Source organism: Corythoichthys intestinalis, chromosome 16 (assembly GCF_030265065.1).
Source record: "Corythoichthys intestinalis isolate RoL2023-P3 chromosome 16, ASM3026506v1, whole genome shotgun sequence".
NCBI classification, from domain to species: Eukaryota; Metazoa; Chordata; class Actinopteri; order Syngnathiformes; family Syngnathidae; genus Corythoichthys; species Corythoichthys intestinalis.
The window spans coordinates 41,282,796-41,307,500 of record NC_080410.1 but is presented as its reverse complement, the minus strand read 5'-3'; positions in this window follow the sequence as shown (position 1 = coordinate 41,307,500).

The following is a 24,705-nucleotide window of genomic DNA, read 5'->3' as shown; positions in this document are numbered from 1 at the left end:
GTCAGATAATATTCAATTTCTCCCAGAAAATGATTGCAATTACAAATGCTTTGGTAGTAATATCCTCATTCATTTTGCTTGCAATGAAAAAAACACAAAAGAGAATGGGGAAAAAAAATCAAAGCAAATCATTTAATGTATTTTAAATCATTTCACACAAAACTCCAAAAATGGGCTGGACAAAAGTATTGGCACCCTTTGAAAAAATCATGTGATTCTTCTCTAATTTTTGTAAGTAAAGGCACCAGTTACTTACCTGTGGCACATAACAGGTGGTGGCAATAACTAAATCAAACTTGCAGCCAGCTAAAACGGATTAAAGTTGACTCAACCTCTGTCCTCTCCTGACCTCATTGAGCATAGAGAAAAGAAAGAAGACCAAAGAACTGCCTGAGGACTTGAAAATCAAAATTGTGAGGAAGCATGGGCAATCTCAAGGCTACAAGTCCATCTCCAAAGACCTGAATGTTCCTGTGTCTACCATGCGCAGTGTCATCAATAAGTGTAAGGCCCATGGCACTGTGGCTAACCTCTCTAGATGTGGACAGAAAAGAAAAATTGATGAGAGATTTCAACGAAAGATTGTGCAGATGGTGGATAAAGAACCTCGACTATCACCCGTTCAAGCTGTCCTGCAGTCCGAGGGTAGAACATTGTCAACCCGTACTATGCGTTGGCGTCTGAATGAAAAGGGACTCTATGGTAGGATACCCAAGAAGACCCCACTTCTGACCCAGAGACATAAAAAAGCCAGGCTGGAGTTTGCCAAAACTTACCTGAGAAAGCCAAAAACGTTTTGGAAGAATGTTCTCTGGTCAGATGAGACAAAGGTAGATCTTTTTGGGAAAAGGCATCAACACAGAGTTTACCGGAAATAAAATGAGGCTTCAAAGAGAAGAACACGGTCCCCGCTGTCAAACGTGATGGAGGTTCCCTGATGTTTTGGGGTTGCTTTGCTACCTCTGGCACTGGACTGCTTGACCGTGTGCATGGCATTATGAAGTCTGAAGACTACCAAAAAAAATGCACTAGAAAATGGTTTGAGAGACAGCACTGGAGACTTCTAAAGTGGCCAGCAATGAGTCTAGACCTGAATCCCACAGAAAACACCTGTGGAGAGATCTGAAAATGGCAGTTTGGAGAAGGCACCCTTTAAATCTGAGAGACCTGGAGTGGTTGGCCAAAGAAAAATTGTCTAAATTTCCAACAGAGCATTGTAAGAAACTCATTGATGGATACTGGAAGCGGTTGTTCGCAGCTTTTTTTGTCTAAAGGCTGTGCTAGCAAGTATTAGGCTGAGGGTGCCAATACTTTTGTCTGGCCCATTTTTTGAGTTTTGTGTAAAATGACAATGATTTTTTCCCCCATTCTCTTTTGTGTTTCTTCATTGCAAGCAAAATAAATGAATATATTACTACCAAAGCATTTGTAACAGGAATTATTATCTGGGAGAAATTGAGCATTACAACCCCTAGCAAAAAGAATGGAATCACCAGTCTCGGACGAGCACTCACTCAGACATTTTAATCATATAAAACAAACCCAGATAAAAATACATTTTCCAATGAGATTCTTGATTCTTGACACCTTGTCAAATGCAGATTCTTGACTCTTGACAAGGTGATGACGCTGGAACTTTGGTTTGGTACTGTTCCAGTGAGATTTACAAAGATGACTGCCTGAAGAAAACATCAAAATTCCCTCAGTCCTTGATAATATGGGGCTGCATGTCAGGCAACGGCACTGGGGAGGTGGCTGTGGTTAAATCTTCAGTTTACATTGAAATTTTAGACAGCTTTCTTATCCCTTCAATTGAAAATATTTTTGTCATTTTCCAAGATGACAATGCATCATGGCACAGAGCCAAAATTGTTAAAGCATTCCTTGGAGAAAGACTCATCCAGTCAATGTAGCCCAGATCTCAACCCTATTGAAAACCTGTGGTGGAAATTGGAAAAAATGGTCCACAGCAAGGCTCTGACCTGCAAGGATGATCTGGCAACTGCAGTCAAAGAGCTGGCACCAAATTGATGAAGAATACTCATCACGTCCATGCCTCATAGACTGCAAGCTGTCATAAAAGCCAGAGGTGGTGCTACTAAATACTAGAGATGTGTTTGGATTGTTATTTCTTTGTTTGTTTCTCATGATTCCATATTTTTTTTCCTCAGAATGGAGTGATTCCATATATATTTCCCTGCACTTGCTTTATAAAAGTAACATTTACTGACCACCACAATGTTTTTGTTCATTTCTTTTCGTGATTCTGAATGCTAAAGAGTTGCACTTTTGAACTAATTCATTATTTTTTAAGCTTTTTATCCGAGTTTGTTCTACATTTCTGAGTGAGTGCTCGTTCGAGACTGGTGATTCCATACTTTTTGCTAGGGGTTGCATCTGACAGAATTGCAGGGGTGCGAATACTTTTGGCCAGCAGTGTAATCACCTAAAATATTCACTCGCTCTACAAAGGGTTAAACTTTAAATGAGAATGGAATTAGTACTTCTATTGTTAAAAGTATCTGCTCGTATTCAAAATGTTGAAAATCTCCCTTTTAAATTAAATAATATATATTTATGGGTCTAATCCCATATTATAGCATTATTGGAGCATTCAAATTTAGCTGTTCCACTGGTTATGGCGGTCACTGATGGCCCAGCTACAAGTAACAAGGCACACCAATGAAATATGCAAAGAGATGCCGATGAATAAGTCAATAGCTGAAAAAGTTTTAAGCATAGTGACACCCCAGCCGGGACGTGACGCTGACAGTCATACCACGCATTTTAAGACTGTTTTGAAGTGGCACTGTCAGCCGAGGCCCCCGTTGAGAGTGTGGAGTAAAAAAAACACCTGTCTGCAATCAAACTCAATATGCAATTCCAACAAGGGTAGGGCAATCTGCAAGATTTCCATTTTGCTTTTTTCGGCCATTGTTCTCTTTGGAAATGTCACATGCAACACTTCTGGCCGTATATTCAGCCTTCTCTTTCCACAGCCAGACAATTTGAAAGTCTTGATCTCCGCGATTACATCATGTCTTCTTTCCCCCGCCAGTATTCTATTCGGGCCCGAGACGCAGCTGCCGCCTAAATCTCCTCGGCTTGGATGAGACAGGGCGTCGGGCCAATGCTGCTGGACATGGAGCGTTGCATGTGATCTGACAGGCACTAAGACAAAGAGCTTGTGAAATATTTTTTCTCCCAAATAACAAAAAGAGACGGCGGCGTCAAAAAACTCTAAGGGAAAACATTTACAGAAGTAAAACGCATTTTTTTTTAAAATAACTGGACTGTCTCAATTAGTGTTTTTCAACTTTTTTTGAGCCACAACACACCTTTTTCATTACAAATAATCCCAAATCACTCATAACCTATTGACACGACACGGGAAACGAGGCCGATTCGTAGAGGGCCTATTTTCAGAGACTTCAAATTCAAATATTTTCAAAACCAAAGCTGCTACCGACCTGAAACCAAAACAGGAACCTACCTTAGCCATATATGAGTCTCCATGAGCATAAAAAAATTCAAAGTCGTTCCCTTATAAAATCCCGATTAATTATTTTTTTGGTAACACGTTATAATAACTGTTTTACTAGTTAATAGATCATTAGTAAACTGTTGATAAATGATTTATTGTTGATTTGTGAAGTATTTGTTAACAGTTTGTTAAATGGTGTTATACTTATATAGCGCTTTTCCACCTTTCAAGGCGCTTTACAGCACCAGGAGCAACGTGGGGTTCAGCATCTTGCTCAAGGACACTTAGACGAGTTCATCAGAGCGAAGAATCGAACCCACAACCTCTGGGTTGGATGGACAACTACTCTACCACTGAGTCACGCCACCCCCATAGCCAAGCCACCCCATAAGCATTTACAGGGTGTTCCAATATGGTTGACCCCATTCTAAATACCCATGCTGGTTCATGGATCTTAATAAAACTATATACACTTTATGTTGAAGGTCATAAGTTTTATTGGTTAAATATACAAAGAAAAGTACAAATATTTGTTGGTTCTATGGCAGATTTCCATAAATGTGCAACATGAGCGCTGTCTGCAAAATGCCTTATCAAAATGCCTTTTCTTTTGAAGTGAACAGCATTTCTTAACCTGAAAAGATAGAAATGCCAAACGTTACACACAAAAACTTAAAACGTTTCTGCACAAACTGTTTCAGGTTAAGAATACCCTGTAAATGCTTAACAAACTGTTAACAAATACCTCACAAATCAACAATAAATCATTTATCAACAGTTTACTAATAATGATCTATTAACTAGTAAAACGGATAGTTATTATAAAGTGTTACCATTTTTTTTTTATATATACAGTGCCTTGCAAAAGTATTCGGCCCCCTTGAACCTTGCAACCTTTCGCCACATTTCAGGCTTCAAACATAAAGATACAAAATTTTAATTTTTTGTCAAGAATCAACAACAAGTGGGACACAATCGTGAAGTGGAACAAAATTTATTGGATAATTTAAACTTTTTTAACAAATAAAAAACTGAAAAGTGGGGCGTGCAATATTATTCGGCCCCCTTGCGTTAATACTTGCGCCACCTTTTGCTCCAATTACAGCTGCAAGTCGCTTGGGGTATGTTTCCATCAGTTTTGCACATTGAGAGACTGACATTCTTGTCCATTCTTCCTTGCAAAACAGCTCGAGCTCAGTGAGGTTGGATGGAGAGTGTTTGTGAACAGCAGTCTTCAGCTCTTTCCACAGATTCTCGATTGGATTCAGGTCTGGACTTTGACTTGGCCATTCTAACACCTGGATACGTTTATTTTTGAACCATTCCATTGTAGATTTGGCTTTATGTTTTGGATCATTGGCAAACTTTAAACAAGACTTTTTATGGATATCTTTGAGAAATGGCTTTCTTCTTGCCACTCTTCCATAAAGGCCAGATTTGTGCAGTGTACGACTGATTGTTGTCCTATGGACAGACTCTCCCACCTCAGCTGTAGATCTCTGCAGTTCATCCAGAGTGATCATGGGCCTCTTGGCTGCATCTCTGATCAGTTTTCTCCTTGTTTGAGAAGAAAGTTTGGAAGGACGGCCGGGTCTTGGTAGATTTGCAGTGGTCTGATGCTCCTTCCATTTTAATATGATGGCTTGCACATTGCTCCTAGAGATGTTTAAACCTTGGGAAATCTTTTTGTATCCAAATCTGGCTTTAAACTTCTCCACAACAGTATCTCGGACCTGCCTGGTGTGTTCCTTGGTTTTCATAATGCTCTCTGCACTTTAAACAGAACCCTGAGACTATCACGGAGCAGGTGCATTTATACGGAGACTTGATTACACACAGGTGGATTCTATTTATCATCATCGGTCATTTAGGACAACATTGAACTTCTGGAGTGAGTTTGCTGCACTGAAAGTAAGGGGGCCGAATAATATTGCACACCCCGCTTTTCAGTTTTTTATTTGTTAAAAAAGTTTAAATTATCCAATAAATGTTGTTCCACTTCACGATTGTGTCCCACTTGCTGATTCTTGACAAAAAAATTAAATTTCATATCTTTATGTTTGAAGCCTGAAATGTGGCGAAAGGTTGCAAGATTCAAGGGGGCCGAATACTTTTGCAAGGCACTGTATATAAGTAGTATAGCACAACTTAACATGGCTATAAAATGGAAATGCAGAGATAATCGCCCATACGTTCAGGATCAATAGCAATATTTAACATATCATATAAGTTTTTGACCGAAATAGCAACTTAATTTTTTATTTACTGCAAGTTTTCAACAGCTAATAAATCACTTAATTTAACATCAGAAACTTAATACTTGAGGGAAACATGCAGAATCAATTATAAATAATATCAAAATACATTATTAATAAATTGTATATACAGTCCCTGACAAAAGTCTTGTCGCTTGTACATTTTGTAGAAACAATTGCTAATAATCTGACTTTTAATTATTCAATTGGTTTCAGAAATGGCTCATATGAAACCTAAGACCCTCCCAAATGATGTTGAACGTACAAAAATATATTTGTTCCACTGAAAAAAGATTTATCATTTAATGAAGACATAAAGGTCAAATTTTGGCAAGAGAAAAGTTTTGTCGCCTACAGAAAGTAGTGTGAAAATTGAACAAAAAATGTACTTCAAATACAAAAATATGTTACACAACATAAGCGAATTAAGTAGTGGTGCTGTGAGATCCAAATTTAATATTTTGTATGACTTCCATGGGCTTGAAGGACTGCATCCATGCGGTTCGGCAAGGAGTCGTACAATTTATTGATGAAGTCATCAGGAACATCAAAGAAAGCAGTCTTGCATGCCTCCCAGAGTTCATCAACATTCTTGGGTTTCGTCTTCCATGCTTCCTCTTTCATCCTACCCCAGACATGCTCAATGATGTTCATGTCTGGTGACTGAATAAAACTCGGACAAATATATACATTCAACATACAGTACATAAGTACTGTATTTGTTTATTATGACAATAAATCCTCAAGATGGCATTTACATTATTAACATTCTTTCTGTGAGGGATCCACGGATAGAAAGATTTGTAATTCTTAAAGGACAAATGTGACTTTATATATTGTGACTAAATATTGCCATCTAGTGGATTTTTATGAGCTTTCAGTAAATGATAATTCAGCCATTTAACTTCTGCCCAAATGCATGATGGGAAGTGCAACCATGACTGTGTGTAATGGTACCAATTGATATATCTTCTCAGCGTTGGGAAATAACAGGGTGTTAAAAAAAAGATCAACTACTACCTTTCTTCCCCACATTGCTTCCCACGATATTTCTGAACATTGAGAGAAGGATTGTAAGGATTTAGCCAATTAAAAAAGGCTTCAAAGGCTGCCAAAATTCTCTCTACTCATTTTACGTTGCCTTTTAGTTCTATATATACATAATACAGTGCCATTATAGATTGAACGCGACAATGCGTGAGTAGGTAGTGCAGCGCATGCGTTAATTGCGTTAAATATTTTAATGTTATTACCGCCGTTGACATGATAAATTTGACAGCCCCACTTTAAGCCAATACTAAAGACTCTGGATGAGTGTAAGACATTTTGTCTGTAACGTTAAATACAATTAGAAAACGATTTAATTTTAAAAAAAAAATACATATATATACATATATATTTATTAAAAAAGGCATGTCCGATATTTTTTTGCCGATTCCGATACTTTGAAAATGACATGATCGGACCCAATCGATCGGGATCGGGACATCTCTACTATTTAAGACTTTTTTTAATCCTGTCGTACGCACTTTATATACTACTCTATAGCTGTCTGTCTTTGCGATTAAACCCGACAGGGAAACGCAACTGGCTTGACCACGGAATCAGAAAACGCTGCCCACTTCACCACTGTGTATGTTACAGACTGTGATTGCATAAGCAAGCAAACAACAATAACATAGGGATTGCGTAAAAGGGTTAATTTGAACACACACAAAAAAGACACGATCGCGAAAAGGGAGACACAAAAAGGGTCTGTGACAGTTGATCGGGATGAATATTAATTGAACACACAAAAAAACACGCGATCGTGAAAAGGGAGACATAAAAAGGGTCCGTGACAGTTGGTCAGGATTAATTAAAAAAAAAAAAAAAACGAGGGAAAACCACGGTGAGAGGCTGACGAACGGAAAAACCAAGGCAAGGATGCAACTTGCAACTAAGAGGTCAAGAATACCAACTGTCAAATAGCAGCAAGTCAATATCTTGGCAAGCCGCCAATGATTGGTTTAAAGACACTGCTGATGAGCTGGAATTGGATGCAGCTACGACGTTAGGAACTCATCCCTCAGCTCTGTAACAAACAATCTGACCAGCAGCAGAATGTGACAAAATCATGCCAGTCATCATACTAGCTTCGCTTGCTAGCTAGCACAGCTATTCTCCCGGTACAGACCAACCGCATCATCAACCCCAGCATGCATGAGCGCGTAAAACATGGCGCCCTCCGTAGGTCAAAAGATGTACTAAATAGTAGGGGTGTAACGGTACACAAAAATCTCGGTTTGGCACGTACCTCGGTTTTGAGGACAAGGTTCCGTACATTTTCGGTACAGTAAGAAAATAAAATGCAAAATACAAATGTGCTAGTTGTTTATTACACACTTTTGTGCTTTCAACAATAGGAACATTAGCCTATAAAAACCTAGAATTCTACTCAAAAATAGAAAATATATTATTCTGAAATGTAGATATTTTTAAAAACAAAATAAAATGAATCAAATTGGCTAAGACTTTTTCTTTTAAAAAAAATGTCTGATGTGCAAAATTGAACAGTTGCAACACTGATCAGTTTCAAATTTCTCATATTAACTTTATGACTGTTTCTTCCATGTCTACATTTAACCGTTACCCACGCTGCTCACTGCACTTCTGAGTGGTGCGACGGCCCTGGCCGTTTCATTGTTATCTTTTTTGAGACTGTCGGTCAGCTGATCGTCACGTCCGCCAGCTGGCTGCTTCCCCTCCCAACGTGACATACTCTGATTGATGCCGGACGGGCAAACAACGCAGCCGCCGCTGATGGGCCACCCGAGGAAGGGTGCCAACTTCAGAAACTAGCCGCTGTCTGTCATGTATCCATTGTGCAGCCCTTTGTTTACATTTGCGGCAATAACGACACTTGCTTTACGGCAGCTAAACCGATACTATTAGGCCGTTGTTTGAGCTCGCATCTTCGCGTGTGTGTTGTATTGTGCCTGAGTCTTGTTAACCAAATAAAGGCAGCGTTAACAAAAGTCATCTGACCGCTCGTCATTTTACAGTCACCACTCAGAGTTCGCATTCGACCGCATACGTGCCGCGTACCTCCTCGCCAGCTGTTTGCTCGCCATTCATTCACCTGTGCATTTGATCGCTATGTTATTACACTCCCGCTTTTTCAGTGAGGTATTTTGTGTTCATTCGTTATTGGATCGTTTTTGTTCACCACTATAAATAAGAGCACCGCAGCAGTAGAGGTAAACTGCCGTTTTCGTTCAATCCGTTTTGTTTAGTGTAGAAGCCAGGGTAGTGGCTGTCTTTTTTTTATTTCCTTTTTACGATCAGGGTTTACTTAGCGGGTGGGGTTTAAGTGTAGTTTCATTTTGTTTGTTGTTTTGGCCTGGGCTTACGATGAAGCCAGCTCCTTCCGCATTTTGTATATTTTGCTCATTGCGAGTTCGACTTATGTGAATAAATTTGTGTCCACTTGCAACTTGTGTGCGTGTCTTGTTTTATGTTACGCCCTTAGCAGCCGTCCGTGGGACGTAACAGTGGGATTATGGGAAGCATGAGCGGGCATTCCGCGCTTGCGTTAAATGCGTCAAATATTTTAACGTGATTAAATCGAAAACTTAATTACCGCCCGTTAACACGCTAAATTTGACAGCACTTTGCATTATGTCAGAAACTCGTTCGGTACACCTCCGTTCCGAACCGAGGACCCCGAACCGAAACGGTCCAATACAAATACATGTACTAAATCTAAATAGTATCGATTTTTAAATCAACGGCAATATTTTATGTGTTTCTAATAACATATTTTAGTAAAAGAGAACAATTGTGGCTTACTAGAGCCTACAGGAGCCCTGTAAGGGAAAGCAACTTCAGAATGAGCGTGTATCAGCAGTGAAGCAAATTTATTTTGTTTTCCTTCATTTAAAAATATATGTTTTTAGACAGGGTGCTGACAAATATTGTGTGACTAACACTTCCAAGCAGTTTCAGGCAATTTTCAAATCTTGAAAACACAAAAGTAAAATTCAACCATTTTCAAGGATTTCAAGGATCTGTACGAGCCCTGTTTCTGGAAACATAAGGGAACACAACAGCTGGTTAAAGGGCGAATCTATGCTTAGCCTTTGCAGTGTACGTTAAACACGCAATAATTCTAACTAGAGCTGCAGCCATCGAATATTTTAGTAGTCGATTAATCGATGGACTAGTTAGTTCGAATAATCGAGTAATCGGATGAGGAACATGAAAAGTTAAAATACTGATAGCTGAGCCTCAAACGGTATTTTTTTTTTAAATGAAGATCCATGTACGATAAAAGAACAATTGGCTAACTTACATAGAAAAAGTCCGCAAGCTTAAATGCTATAAAATGCTAAAGTTTTTTTTTTTTTTAACAATGCACTTAACAAATGGTTTCAGACACATATTCCCACAAAAACGGCTAAATATACCTATAAACTAAATTATTAATGAATTAAAAAAACATTTGCTCAAACAAAAACTTAGCTTACGTTGGTCTTAACAGGGAGCAGTTGGATTCAGCCATGTGAAAAGAGGCAGACCAGAGGGCAGTGTATCCACGCCACTTTAATTAAACGAATACTCGAAGCAACAAAATTTAATTCGAATATTTTTTCCCAATCGAATACTCGAGTTAATCGATTAATCGTTGCAGCAGTAATTCTAACAATCCTTTTTCCTATTTTAGGAGAAATCTGTCAGTCTTCAAGTGAAAGAGTCCAACAGAGCCTGAAAAATCCTGGAAAAGCGAGCGTGACCACAAGAAAGTCGAGAGGGATTTGTTTTCCGGCAGGCATGGCGTTGTGCTCCACGCAACTGCGGCCATGCTCCGAGGGCAACAAGAGCACAAGAACACGCCCCAATCCCAAAGGAGCTAAGGACCGGCGTTCCTGTCCAGAGGCTGCAGCTTCTGATACGATGCGTGACACTCTCATGTTCGCGTTATCGCTCTGTTCCATGCACGTGTGCCTGAGCTTCATAGAAAACGTGAGGCGCAAGCATGTAAGAATTGCAATGTCAAGCCTGCAGGCTGCCTATGACATAATCAATAACGCATCACTCTCCCTGATACAAGCTTGGCATGTTGTTATTATTACATGACAATGACAAAGGGGCATAAATCAATCAACACGGTTTTCTTTTTCTTTCGTATAATAGCTGACAGATCTCCTAGCTTCAGGTGATGTGCGAACGTAAACTCGGTAGCAATCCAAATATTCCATTTCCAAGGGCGCCAAAAGAGCAAAATGCCCATTCAGGCATTGGTTTTATATTTGAAGATGAAAACGCTTAAATGCACCTGGGTCCAAAAGTTTTCTTTGAAAAAAGTAAAGAAATAGAACTAGAGTAGCAAGGCCAAACAATCTTAATTCAACAATCTTAAATCAACAACAGCAAAACTTCAAAAATGGCTTTTAAAGAGGGTTGAGGTTTCAAATGCGGATTTGAAGCTAATATTGTTTTAAACTGGAGAAGCACTAAGAGAGCAGTTCTCTATGGAGCCAAATTACAAGCAACGCCATATTTGGTAGAATGGGTCCATATTGGCGCCACTTAAAAAACAAAAGTCCAGTATCACGTTTTCTCATTATATTATCATGATAATTATCATGTTAAAATGTGATAATTATGGACATACGTGATAACTATTATGAAAATACGGGATACTATCATGTAAAAACATGAAAACTATCATTAAAAAATGTGATACTTATCGTGTAACAGCGTGATTAATATTGTGTAATAACGTGATATTATCAAGTAGTAACGGGATAATTATCATGTAGTAACGTGATAACTCATATGAAAAGTGCAAAAACAAAAACCAAAAACTCACATTTTTACATGATAAATTATCATGTACAAACATGATAATTATGTAAATACGTGATAATTATGTAAAAACGTGAAACTATCATATAAAAACATGAAAACTCATTAAAAACATGATAATTATCATGTAATAACATGATAATGATCGTGTAGTAACGTGATAACTCAGGTAAAAAGGTGATACTATCATGTAAAACGTGATGTCATGTAAAAATGGGAAAACTATCATGTAGAAACATGATGTTGCAGTTTCTTTCAATTTTTCAAAGTGATAAATGTTACATTTTTACAAGGTAGTTAAGTTTTAACACAAAAATTATCACTTTTTCACATGATAATTTATCATGAAAAACGTGTAAATACGTTATTACTATGATGTAAAAACATGAAACTAACATGTAAAAACATGAAAACTATCATTAAAAAAACGTGGTGATTATCGTGTAATAATGTCATAATTAACGTGTATTAAGATGATAGCTCATGTAAAAAGGTGATACTATCATGTAAAAATGTAATAATGTCACGTAAAAATGTGAAAATCCTCATGTAAAAAAATGTCGGTTTCTTCAAAATTTTTAAAGTGACAAATGTTACATTTTTACAAGATAATTTTTGTGTTACAACATGACTATCAGGTTTTTACATGATAAATTATCATGAAAAACGTGATAATTATGGAAACACGTTATAACTATGATGTAAAAACGTGAAACTATCATGTTAAAAAAATGAAAACTATCAATAAAAAAACGTGATGATTATCGAGTAATATTGTGATAATTATCGTGTAATAACGTGATAATGATCGTGTAATAACGTGATAACCCATGTAAAAAGGTGATACTATCATGTAAAAACGTGATATTGTCATGTAAAAATGAGAAAACCATGTAAAAACATTATGCCGCAGTTTCCTCTTTCAATTTTTCAAAGTGATGTTATATTTTTACAAGATAGTTATCATTTGATTATTACACAAATGATAATTTATCATATGAAAACATGATAGCTATCCTGTAAAATCGTGCAATCATCCCGTAAAAAAAAATGTCATCACTCTTGCTCTTGTCATCCTATCACCTACCGTTTATTTTTCATATTACACTCATACCCTGCAAGTTTGCCAATAATCCTTTTTAATCATTCTTTTATCAGTTATTGGCAATTCTCTAACCTCTGTGACCTTTGACCTCATTACCCAAAATGTCAATCACCTCTTCCTTTTGATATTACAAACATATCCAGTAAAATTGCTCATAATCCTTTCATCCGTTCTTGAGTTACCACGGAATTCTTTTTCTGACCTCTGTGACCTTTGACCTCATTACCCTTTAATTTAATCACCTCTTCCTTTTCATATTACAAACATATCCTGCAAGTTTGCTAATGATCCCTTTATTCCTTCTTGAGTTATCTTTAACGCAACCATAGAGATTAATAGACAGACACATCCGGAACCAACTGCATAACCTCCGCCACTGGCGTAGGTAACAGGCATTCGGATTTGGTGCCAAGTTTAGCTTTCCGCTAAGGGTCATGGCGGGCATCCGAGCACTTCCCTAAGTTAAGTAGAAATGTGCAGAATGAGCTCCACGTGCAACGGGGACGATTAAAAAAGGAGACAAATCATCACGGTGTCTTCTAGATGGATGGCTTCATTGCCGCCGCTCTTTAAAGAGCCACGAGGTGTCTTTCGTAAAGTGTTTGCACATTAGGAGCACAGACACAGGAAAACAATTTCAACATCTGAGACCAGACACGGAAAAAGTTTTAGGAGTAAAGAACAAGCATTACCTGTCCGGATTGACTTTGTACAGGACATTTCCCTCACTGCCGCAGTGGCGTTAAAACACGGAAGATGTCACACATCTCGTGAAATATGACTCATTTTCTGTTTTGGGGGGAAAAAAACATCTGCGCGTTCTCAACATAACGTCGACCATCTGTGTCGGCACGCAAGTCCTTAACTAGAGATTTGACATCCAGTGGCTGGGACGCCGGGGCCTAACATTTAGCTTGGAAAAATATTTGCAGAGAGCAACAGTAAACAGCAGAATAAGAGATGAGCCAGCGAGGAGATGAGCAGTCTGGCCGTAATGTGAACAAAAAGGGATAAATTCTATAATGAATTGCTGGCCTTGTTCCAGCATTAAGTTAACGCATAAATCAATATATCATCTGTAGAGAACTAGGAGGGTAAATTTCAGCTGCTTATACTCACTGGTTATAAGGGACTCTCATCCAGCTGTGATGGTAATCTAGAGCAGTGGTCCTCAAACTTTTTTGCACCACGGACCGGCAGATGTGTGGCAGAAAAAGACAGTAAATATAAAATAACACGACGGAGCTAAAAACGAATAGGAGTTTAACACTTTAACACCGGACGTGTCGACGACGACGCGTTTACGTATTTCATCTTTGAAGCCTCGTCACGCGTTAACTCATTTGCTCCCAAAACTGTATAAATACGTTCTATTTTTAATTGTTTCAGTGTCCCAAAGACGTATTTATACGTCTTTTATGTTTTGTTTTGTTTTCTTAAAAAAGACATCTCTGGGTTCTGATTCAATTTAGCTCCAAAGCACAGAGCTAAAAATCCATTTTAAAGTAATAAAACTGGCCACTGGAGGGCAGTAGTTCATTTGGTTAGACCCGCAACCCAATTCAACGGCAATGAACAGCCAAGCTGCATGGCCTGGCGCCGGCGCAAAACGACCAAATAGATGCCATGCGGCGGACGACCAAGCAGAACAACCGGTAGGACGCCCGGGATGCCAGGCGCTGGATGACCGAGCAGAACGACCGGGACCACTACTGCAGCAGACTATGCCTTTGAGTCCGTTATGCTCACTGAGTGGACCCCGCAGAGACTCAAAAAAATTCATCTTTATGAGACAGACAGCAATGAGGGAAAAGTTTAACCGGCTGTCGTGGCCAGAACAGCGTAATCTTTCAGTTAGTTATGTGTAAATAAATTGTTACTTTGCTATCAAAAGCTCTATTTTTCTTGTTGTTTATCTTATTTTGTAAAAGGAAAACGTCATTCAGATGTTTGGGATGTAACTAACGCAAAAAATAACTGTATAAGTCAAAGTTATGTTTGAAATGTATGCTTTCACAAAAAGTTAAAATTCTCCGTTTTTTCATCAGAAATTGGAAAATTGCTCAAACTAAGCTATTTTCTAATGCTGATTTCTAAAGAATGGAAAAAGATATGAACTAACTTTTTTTCTGCTGAAAGAAGAGAGTCTAATCTTTCTATTGGCGGGTTCCATGTTTATATAGCAATAGAACAGAATTTTCTGTGGCCCTTTCAAAATCAGTCAAAGTCCAGTAAAACGGCCGGGAGCGAAGGGCTTTGCTCCGGTGAAAATGGCTGGGAGCGAATGAGTTAATTACGTCACCCATGTTCCTCTGCTTGGTCTCATTTGAAAGTGCGGAAGTTGAGGTCAACCCCGTTTTTACTTGAAGTCAGTCTACCAAGTAAAACTGGAGATTATTTAATTTATATTTTATAGTTTTATTACCCTCATAAACATTAAAACGCTGCATGGACCATCATTTCTTGTCCTTTTTCAAAACCGAAAGCACCACGAAAAACTAAATATCCCAGGAGCCACTATGATGTCTCGAAGGATGGACATGATATGAACATTTTGGTAACACTTTACAGTAAGGGTCCCTTAATTAACATTAGTTAATGCATTTTTAGACAATACCTCATGTTTAAGTAACATGACATGAATTTATTTAATCCCCTATCTAACATTTATTAATATATCAATTAACATGAGTTAATAACTAATGTTTAACCCTTTAAGGTCTGGGCCTATTTTGTCTGATTTTGCATGCCTTTGAAGTTGCCTTTATATTTCAAAGAAAGAATTGTTTACGATGGCCTGGTTTGGTCCCTTTTTTTGTGACACCTTGAACTTCATGTCCAAACTGTTGTTTCATTCACTGACCAATTATAAATCATCATTTTGGGCCCAAAAAGACCAAAAATTCCAAAATCGTTTTGTCAAATTTTTTAATATTGATGTCCAATTGACAACCAAACATGCGTAACGAACCGTTTTGAAACTTTGTAATATTTATTCAACATGTTAGGATGAACATTCAACCAAAAAAATTTAGAATAAATAGTCTTATATTTGACAATTCAACATAAACAACAGGTATAGCCATAGGCGTTTTTTGCCTTTATACATGCTCTAGTCAAAACAGGTTATATACAGCAGACCGAACAGTGAAAAAATATATACCATCCAACACAAAAAGTGTTTAGAGGCCATCTCTTTATGAGTTTAGGTATTGCGGCCCATCACCTGATGAAAACTATGTACACACAATCAAGCTTCTTGAACACACATTTATATAGACAAATTGAGAAGACTGATTGTGGGGAAAAAAATATATATACAACATTGGGAAAAAAAGTATTTTCAAAAATATTTACAATAAACAAGTTAAATTTTTTTCAGGCATGCCACTCCGAAAAGCAGTTTCGTCCTGGAATTCGACACAGGGCGACATCACACAGCCCACACTTCCATGGGGTGTCGGTCCTCTTTCCACCCTTCCATTTTCATTTAACTTTACTTTCATTGTCACTATAAATGTACATGAAAAAAAGTCAGTATTTATAAAAATAATAAAGTATAAAATAAAAATATATACAGCAATAAATAATAATGGAAATCTATATATGTATGACAATAGAAAGAATACCATAGCTGAATATGTGCTACATCCCTAATCTTCATATAGAAAGAAGATCATCACAATTATAAATTCCTGCCTTGGATACACACAGTGCACGTACGACTTTGATCTGATATGCACATTTTATTATTATATACACAAACACACACTTATATTGCATCAAAATTAACTTTGTCTTGCAATATCAAAAGAAACTTTCAAAAGAAACTTTTTCAGCATCAAAAAAAAAAAAAGTGAGTTTGCTTACCTCTGCTCGTCGATGGCGTCACCCACGTGTTCAAATCCGTCACTATCTTCACTCGAGGACTCTTCCGAAGAAGACGATGATGACGAATTTGGACCATCCTCTTCCTCAAGTTGATCAAAAAGCACAATTGCCTGCGCTAAATTTAGTTTTCCGTTCATTCTCAAAGTCACACAAAGTCGCTGCTCGAGCCACACGGCCGTCGCTCGCCACCTCGCTGCTTCAGAACACTCCTCCCTCTCGTTCGGTGGAACCTCGCACGGCAGTTATATTTATTTAAAAAACGCATTTTGTGCTTCCACTGTGACTTCGAAAGGGTTAGTTTGATTTGTGTTTTTTTCATGGAGCTTCCGTTTTGAAAAAGGACAAGAAATGATGGAAATATAGACATAAACAAATGATCCATGCAGCGTTTTAATGTTTTTTTGAGAGGACAATAAAACTATCAAACTTAAATGACAATATCTCACGTTTTAGTTGGTCGATTGACTTCAAATAATAACGAGAGTAAACCGCAACTTCCGCACTTTAAAACGAGACCAACCAACGGCATGTGGGTGACGTAATTAAAACGTGAGGGCACTTCAAAGACGACGTGCGCTGAGGACGCGCCGGCGCGTCCTTCGACTCTCAAGGGTTAAGTGACATTACAATAATTAATATAATTGCTTATCTAACATTTATTAATATATTAATTAACATGAGTTAATGCATGAGTTAGACAGTAACTAATAGTTTGTTAAAATTAAAAATATATATAGGACTATATAGGGTTATGGTTAGGGTTTAGGGTTTTTTAACATTTATAATTTCTTAGTTAAGGGACACATGTGCTACACTCTACAATAAGGGTCCAAAAATCATTCAGTAATGGTTAATAAAGGTTAAGAAGGGGGAACTTAAGCATTTAGAATTTATTAGTTAAGGGATACGTTTGCTACACTTTACAATAAGGGTCCAAAAAACATTCTAGGCTAGGCTAGGCTAGGTTAGGTTAGGTTAGCAGCATCCAAGGACTCACAGAGCAATGTTTCTCAACCACCATTGGCTCGTGCTAGCTTAGCCACTCCGGAGCCTTGAAACTAACAAATAACTGAAGAACTGCACAGAATTTGTTCAAATCAACTCCAACAACTAATTTAAACCCCCGCTAACTCAAAGATTAAGCCGAATGTCAAAAATTCTGAACTTCCCCTTTAAAATGAAGACCTAGCCGTTAAAATGTTGTCTATAAAAGTTGTAAAGCAATAAAACAACAAAACTGAATGAATATTCTTTTAAACTGCACTTTATTGTATATCTGACACCTTTCATTATAGGCTGGTTCCTACCCAACTGAAGAAGCGTACAAATGTTGCTGTGCCACAGAGGCGTAAACAGCAGTAGGGTGAGCGCGCTTCGACCGTTGCAGTTGCACACTTATCTGTCGGTGACTGTGAGGCGTGGCTAATGGAAGCTGACCTCGCGCCATGTTCTCTATCTGCTCCATTCAGCAGCTATCAGGGCGGGAATGTATCTTGATTTAGACCCAGTCCCGTCGTCCATCAACTGCTGTAAGTAGATTCGGCACTCGGGTAGTAAAAACAAAGACTGTGAGAAGAAATGATGAGATGACAGATCGTCAACTGATATGACGATATGCTCTACAGCAGCTGTTCTCACATACTTTACAGCAAGTACTACCTTAAAGAATACTCGGCTGTTTCAGTACCACCATCAGGGTTTGATATTAATTTATTGGTTGCCATTTACGGTGCGATACATCCAAGCCACTTTGACATGATTGTCGTAGACTGAAATGTTCACAAAAAGACAGGTTTTAGTTATGTTTATAAACCACAGATTAGGCAGTAACACTGCACTTAGATTTTAGAAAACATAAATGGCAACGAACCGAAGGATTGAGTTAGCCTAAATATTTGAAAAGAAACATTAAAAAACATTAAACGGGGAATCTTTAATCGTTTTAGTTTACTACAACTTGAAGGAAAAGAAAGTCATTTTTTCCTTTTTACAGGTTCTTTAATTTTCTTAACATCAGGAGATGACGACACACAATTCAGGAACAAAAAGAAAGCATTAAAACACTAATTTCTCGTCATCTACGCTTTGCCAAATTGTGGCATGTAGTTGAATCGTCTCAAAATATGATTCTAATTCACATAATAATGTTATTTAAGACTTTTTTTAATCCTGTCGTACGCACTTTAAAACACCGTAAAAAACGAAGTATTTGATATAAAGCGCTGCCCTCAACGTGGCTCATAAGCGCAGATTTTAACCTCTCTCCCAGTTTTTAATTTGGCACCGACTGACTATGGAAAATCGGAGATATGATCATTTTAATTTCAAAATAGCAATTCTAAAGGAACTAGGGCTGTGAAATTTATCGCGTTAACGGGCGGTAATTAATTTTTTTTAATTAATCGCGTTAAAATATTTGATGCAATTAACGCATGCAGAACATATCGTATACCATTTGCAGCTACTCTGGACAGTCATGGTTGCCCAACTGCCCATAATGCGCTTGGGCGGAGCAGGAGATGTTCTTTTTCTTAACATGCTTAAATGAACACAAAGCAGAACATATTGTATACCATTTGCAGCCACTACTGACAGTCAAGGTTACCCAAATCCCATCATGCATTTGGGCAGAGCAAGAGACGATATTTTTCTTAACACGCCTATCTGAACACAACGCAGAACATACTGTATACCATTTGCAGCCAATACTGACAGTCATGGTTACCCAACTTCCCACTATGCATTTGGGTGGAGCAGGAGATTATCTTTTTCTTAACACGCATAAATGAACACCACGCAGAACGTATTGTGTACCATTTGCAGCCACTACTGACAGTCATGGTTGCCCAACTTCCCATCATGCATTTGGGCGTAACAGTTAAGTCGCTACAGAATCATTTAGTGAAAGCACAACAAAAATAATATTCCTATCTCAAAAAAATAATGTTCCCAAAAAGAAAAGTGTTAATTGCAGAGAGAACTGGTACTTATGTACAGTATGTTTAATGAAAGAGGGGTTTTAATATAAAATTTCTATAACTTATACTAACATTTATCTTTTAAGAACTACAAGTCTTTTTATCGCTTTAACAGAATGTTAATAATGTTAATGCCATCTTGTTGATTTATTGCTATAATAAAGAAATACAGTACTTATGTACTGTATGTTGAATGTATATATCCATCTTGTGTCTTATCTTTCCATTCCAACAATAATTTACAGAAAAATTGGCATATTTCATAGATGGTTTGAATTGCGATTAATTGCGATTAATTACTTTTAATTCATTTTTAAGCTGTAATTAACTCGATTAAAAATTTTAATCGTTTGACAGCCCTAGTTATTAGCAATTGCTTCTACAAAATGGATAAGCAACAAGACTTTTGTCAGGGTCTGTGTATGTATATATAGACATATACAAAATGGATAAGCAACAAGACTTTTGTCAGGGTCTGTGTATGTATATATATATTAGGGCTGTCAAACGATTAAAATTTTTAATCGAGTTGATTACAGCTTAAAAATTAATTAATCGTAATTAATCGCAATTAATCGCAATTCAAACCATCTATAAAATATGCCATATTTTTCTGTAAATTATTGTTGGAATGGAAAGATAAGACAAGATGGATATATACATTCAACATACGGTACATAAGGACTGTATTTGTTTATTATAACAATAAATCAACAAGATGGCATTAACATTATTAACATTCTGTTAAAGTGATCCATGGATAGAAAGACTTGTAGTTCTTAAAAGATGAATATTAGTACAAGTTATAGAAATGTTATATTAAAACGCCTCTTAATGTTTTCGTTTTAATAAAATTTGTAAAATTTTCTATCAAAAAATAAACTAGTAGCCCTATTCTGTCCTCAATGTGTGTGAGTACACAAATTGACAGATAGCGAACATAAGTTCCAAAAAGAAATCAGACGGTGTGGCAAAGTTGCATGGGCTTTACTGAAGTCATCTCTTTTTGACAAGAACACGTTTCTTGTATTTTTGTAAAACTGAAAATAACAAGGCAATGTGTCAATAACTTGCATAAATCACAAATAACATAAAATGTACACACACGTGTCCATTTGAGCAGTAGCACTAGCCAATTAGCTAACAAGCATCTAACAATGTAACTGCATTTCACCATATATGTGAACAAATTCAAATACACATCATCAATAACTATCTAATGCTCATGAATATAAACAAAGGAGGAATATAACTCACAAGCGATGCATGTATTAGAGACAAACAGTGTGATGGGGCTATGAGAACTGCCACTGAATACTGGATGCGGACGTTAGCTGGTCTGAATAGCACTGTCTATTAGTGTGAGTTCGCGTCGACAAATAATCACGTCAGAAAAGTGCGCCGAAACCCAAATAATCAGCTGCACTGAATCGCCAGGAGAGGGCGACATTACGCCAGATAACATATGCAAGTCACACCCAAGCGCCAGCAGAGGGCGGAAAAACTCCATAAAACACAATTAACAAGTTGGCCTTTCACTGTACTGACATTTAAATCTGTCTGAGCGGGCCTAGTGCGTTAATTGCGTCAAATATTTTAACGTGATTAATTTAAAAAATTAATTACTGCGCATTAACGCGATAATTTTGACAGCCCTAATACATATATATATATATATATATATACATGTCCCGCTCAGACAGTATTCTGCCTTTTGGTAAGTTTTACAGCAAGGATTTTTGTGCTAACAGCAAACTCTTGTGGTCGCTTTGCGACATGGTTTATTGTTTTCTTGCCAATTCAATATGGCTGCACAACGTCTCAGGCTGACGCCTACGTTGTAATGTTGTGCTTATATGATCCTTGGACAAGATTTGTCCCTAAGTATGGTTTTTGTAAAGAATGTACATATTATGTTAGTAAGCGAAATGTAATATTGTATGTATGGGACGTTTTTTGTTTATGTTTAGTTAACCTGTATAGCGTGCTAAGCTAACGTTGTTGCTAATGCAATGCTTGTGTACTTTTTTTTTTTTTTGTAGTTTTACGACGGTCCAAAGAGGACAATGGTTTGAGGCCATTTTATTAATAAATCAGATGAAAAAGGAAGAAGTCTGATTATTAAGGCGTCATTCACTAGCTGTCTAGCTTTGGAAAAAGTAGACGCTTCGGAGTGAGGACAGCATAGACAGATTTAAATGACAGTAGAGTGAAATGCCCACTACAGTCCTTATGTACCTTGTGTTGAATGTATATATCCATCTTGTGTCTTATCGTTCCATTCCAACAATTTATTTTACAGAATATATATATATAATTTACAGAAAAATATGGCATATTTTATAGATGGTTTGAATTGCGATTAATTGCGATTAATTACCATTAATTAATTTTTAAGCTGTAATTAATTCGATTAAAAATTTTAATCGTTTGACAGCCCTAATATATATATGTATATATGTATATATGTATATATATATATATATATATATATATATATATATATACAAAAAAAAAAAAAAAGTTATATTTGAAATGTTTTCTTCTCATTTGTTTTTGGAACATTTTGTTATGCCTAGCATGCACTGTACTGAAATTGTCCCTATCATTAAAACAAACAGCCAGTAGCTTTTCGTATTAAAAGACAGTCATGCAAAACCGTGGTGACTAATGAATCCCTGCAATGTGTACACTTTGTCCAGACAAATCTCCTCACATCTTGTGCAAACAAACGCTCTTGTCAAGCCGCACCTGCCCCTTTCCATTTCTCGCCGTCACTTCCATCGTCCCGAAGCCGCACGACGCCAATGACGGCACCAATGTCACGCCGTCACCTGGGCCGAGCCATTATTGCGCAGGCATTCTTAATAGCCTCGTAGATTAAAGTCCGGCGGAACAAGACGCCGACAGATTAAAAAAAGAAAGATAGGAAAGAGGATGATGAATTGCCTCCGATTGAGAGGCAATCGTGCATAAATTACTTGGATGTGCTTTGTTCTAATAGCCGCTTTTCACTCACTCTCAGGGAGATGCGCTATATGGCGAAGGGGTTGGGGATATAGAAGCGGGAGAAAAGGAACGTTGGGGGGGTCGACTGGATGGCGGGTAAAAAACGAAGCTGTTCGCAGCTGTCTACTCAATCACGTCACCGTCAAGGGTATCGCCCTGACACCGTCTCCACTCTTTGCCCCGAGTCTCTGCCACAAATCTCCCAATAGACAGTCGCTAACGTCAGACAGCATTTCCCCTCTACCCCGCTCCTCGGCAATGCTTCTTTACTCCACCCACGAGGCCCACCCGGGGCTTCACAAGCACGTCTCAGAAGCCCCGCGGGATTGTGCCGGGAGCCCTGTAAGAGGCTGATTATTCCGGATTCTGGCTAACAAGAACCAGGCACGTTCCAAATGCTCTGTCTTCTTTGGTACCATTGCTTGGCACTAGGGATAGAGAAAGAATTTTCCATAGACGACTGGAAAAATACCAATCGATTACAACCTGTATCAGGGCCAAGAGTAGCCCCTTTCACACACAACTGAATACTGTTCAACTGTTCACCGGGATTTAAACGGGTAGCCCTTGTGTGTGAAAATTTTTATGCAGACATTTAACTGGTCACTTCTTCGTATTATGTCCAGAACTTTCCCGGGACGAGGCATGTGTGAAAGCACGCGTTTGATTCCCGGTGTTCTGCCAAAATCTCCTACATCGGCGAAACGTCCTACATTAGTCGAATTTGACACCCAAAGTACTACCGTGCGCTCTAAACCTGTTTTGTTTTGATGCATACAGGAAAAACCTACTAAACAAATGCCTGCAGAAAACACTTAAATGTAGTTATATCAAATAAGGACAGTTTAAATACGCTACGTGACTAATGTGTTCAACTGCTTCAAAGCTTACACAAAAAAACACAATGGTCAAAAGTATGCAAGGGTAATACATGCAAAAAGTATGCCAATTGCTAATGGGAAAACCCATTGGCAGTGTATCAATACTTGTTCTCCCCACTGTACGTGAATTAGAATCATATTTTGAGACGATTCGACTATATACAACAATTTAGCAAAGCGCAGATGAGAAATTAAGTCTTTTAATCTGCCGGTTAGCCACGCCTACCATTATAGGGCTTTAGCGTCCCCAACAGGTGGATGACGTCAGCGGTAGACTGGGCTCATCGGTTTTACTATTCAGCCCATTGAGGGGGAATTATTCAGAACGAGGAAAACGCGACGAAGAGAGCCGCAAAATGTAATTGTTTCAGTCTCTCTACTCCAATATTTTTAAAGGATATTCTTTTTATCCAAGTATTTTTCCCCAATAGCTATATAAATTGCTTGAGAAGGACCAGTCAGCCCGTCGAGGGGGAACTATCTACAACGAGGAAAACGCGACGAAGAGAGCTGCAAAATGTCATTGTTACTGTCTCTTTACTTCAACATTTTTACAGGATATTCTTTTTATCCGAGTATTTTCCCCAATTGCTAAATAAATGGCATGGTCATGACAAATAACAGTCTTGTGCTAAATGGAATATGAAACAATAAAAATGCATTTACTCAGGACGACATGGCAAAATTACTCCATAATGGTCAAAACTGTCGACTTCACCTTTACTGTGGGTTGTCGATTGTCTTTGCGGATCGGCAAACCACCCGGCGGAGAGCAATTTACAGTTCGTTCCCCGGAGGAGGGTGGCTGCAGTTGTTGTGCAGCTAATGTGCTGCTAATGTGCATGAGGAGAGCTTTTTACATGCCTATCAATGATCAAACGTAAGTAGTCCTTTATTTAAAGAAAGTTTGTAGTGTTTACTTTGTAATAGCTGTATTATTATTTGACATAATACTAAACAAGATGTTTACTCACTTCCTCGTAAGTCCAATGGTCCCACAGTAGTCGGGCTTGTTTTGGCCAATATCCACGGTGAATGGGAACCTTTTGAAACTCCAAAAAGGCGCATACGCCTCTCCCTCATTCAGAATGATTTTTCTGCAGCCGTTTGGCTGGCGTGATGTGAAAAATAAATGTATTAATCCGCAAAATCAGCTAAATCCTTCGTCGGTACGCTGTATAGTGAAGAGGACGCCTTCTACCATACACGTCACAGCGCCCTCCTTCCTCAATGCAAGACCGAAGCCGGAAGT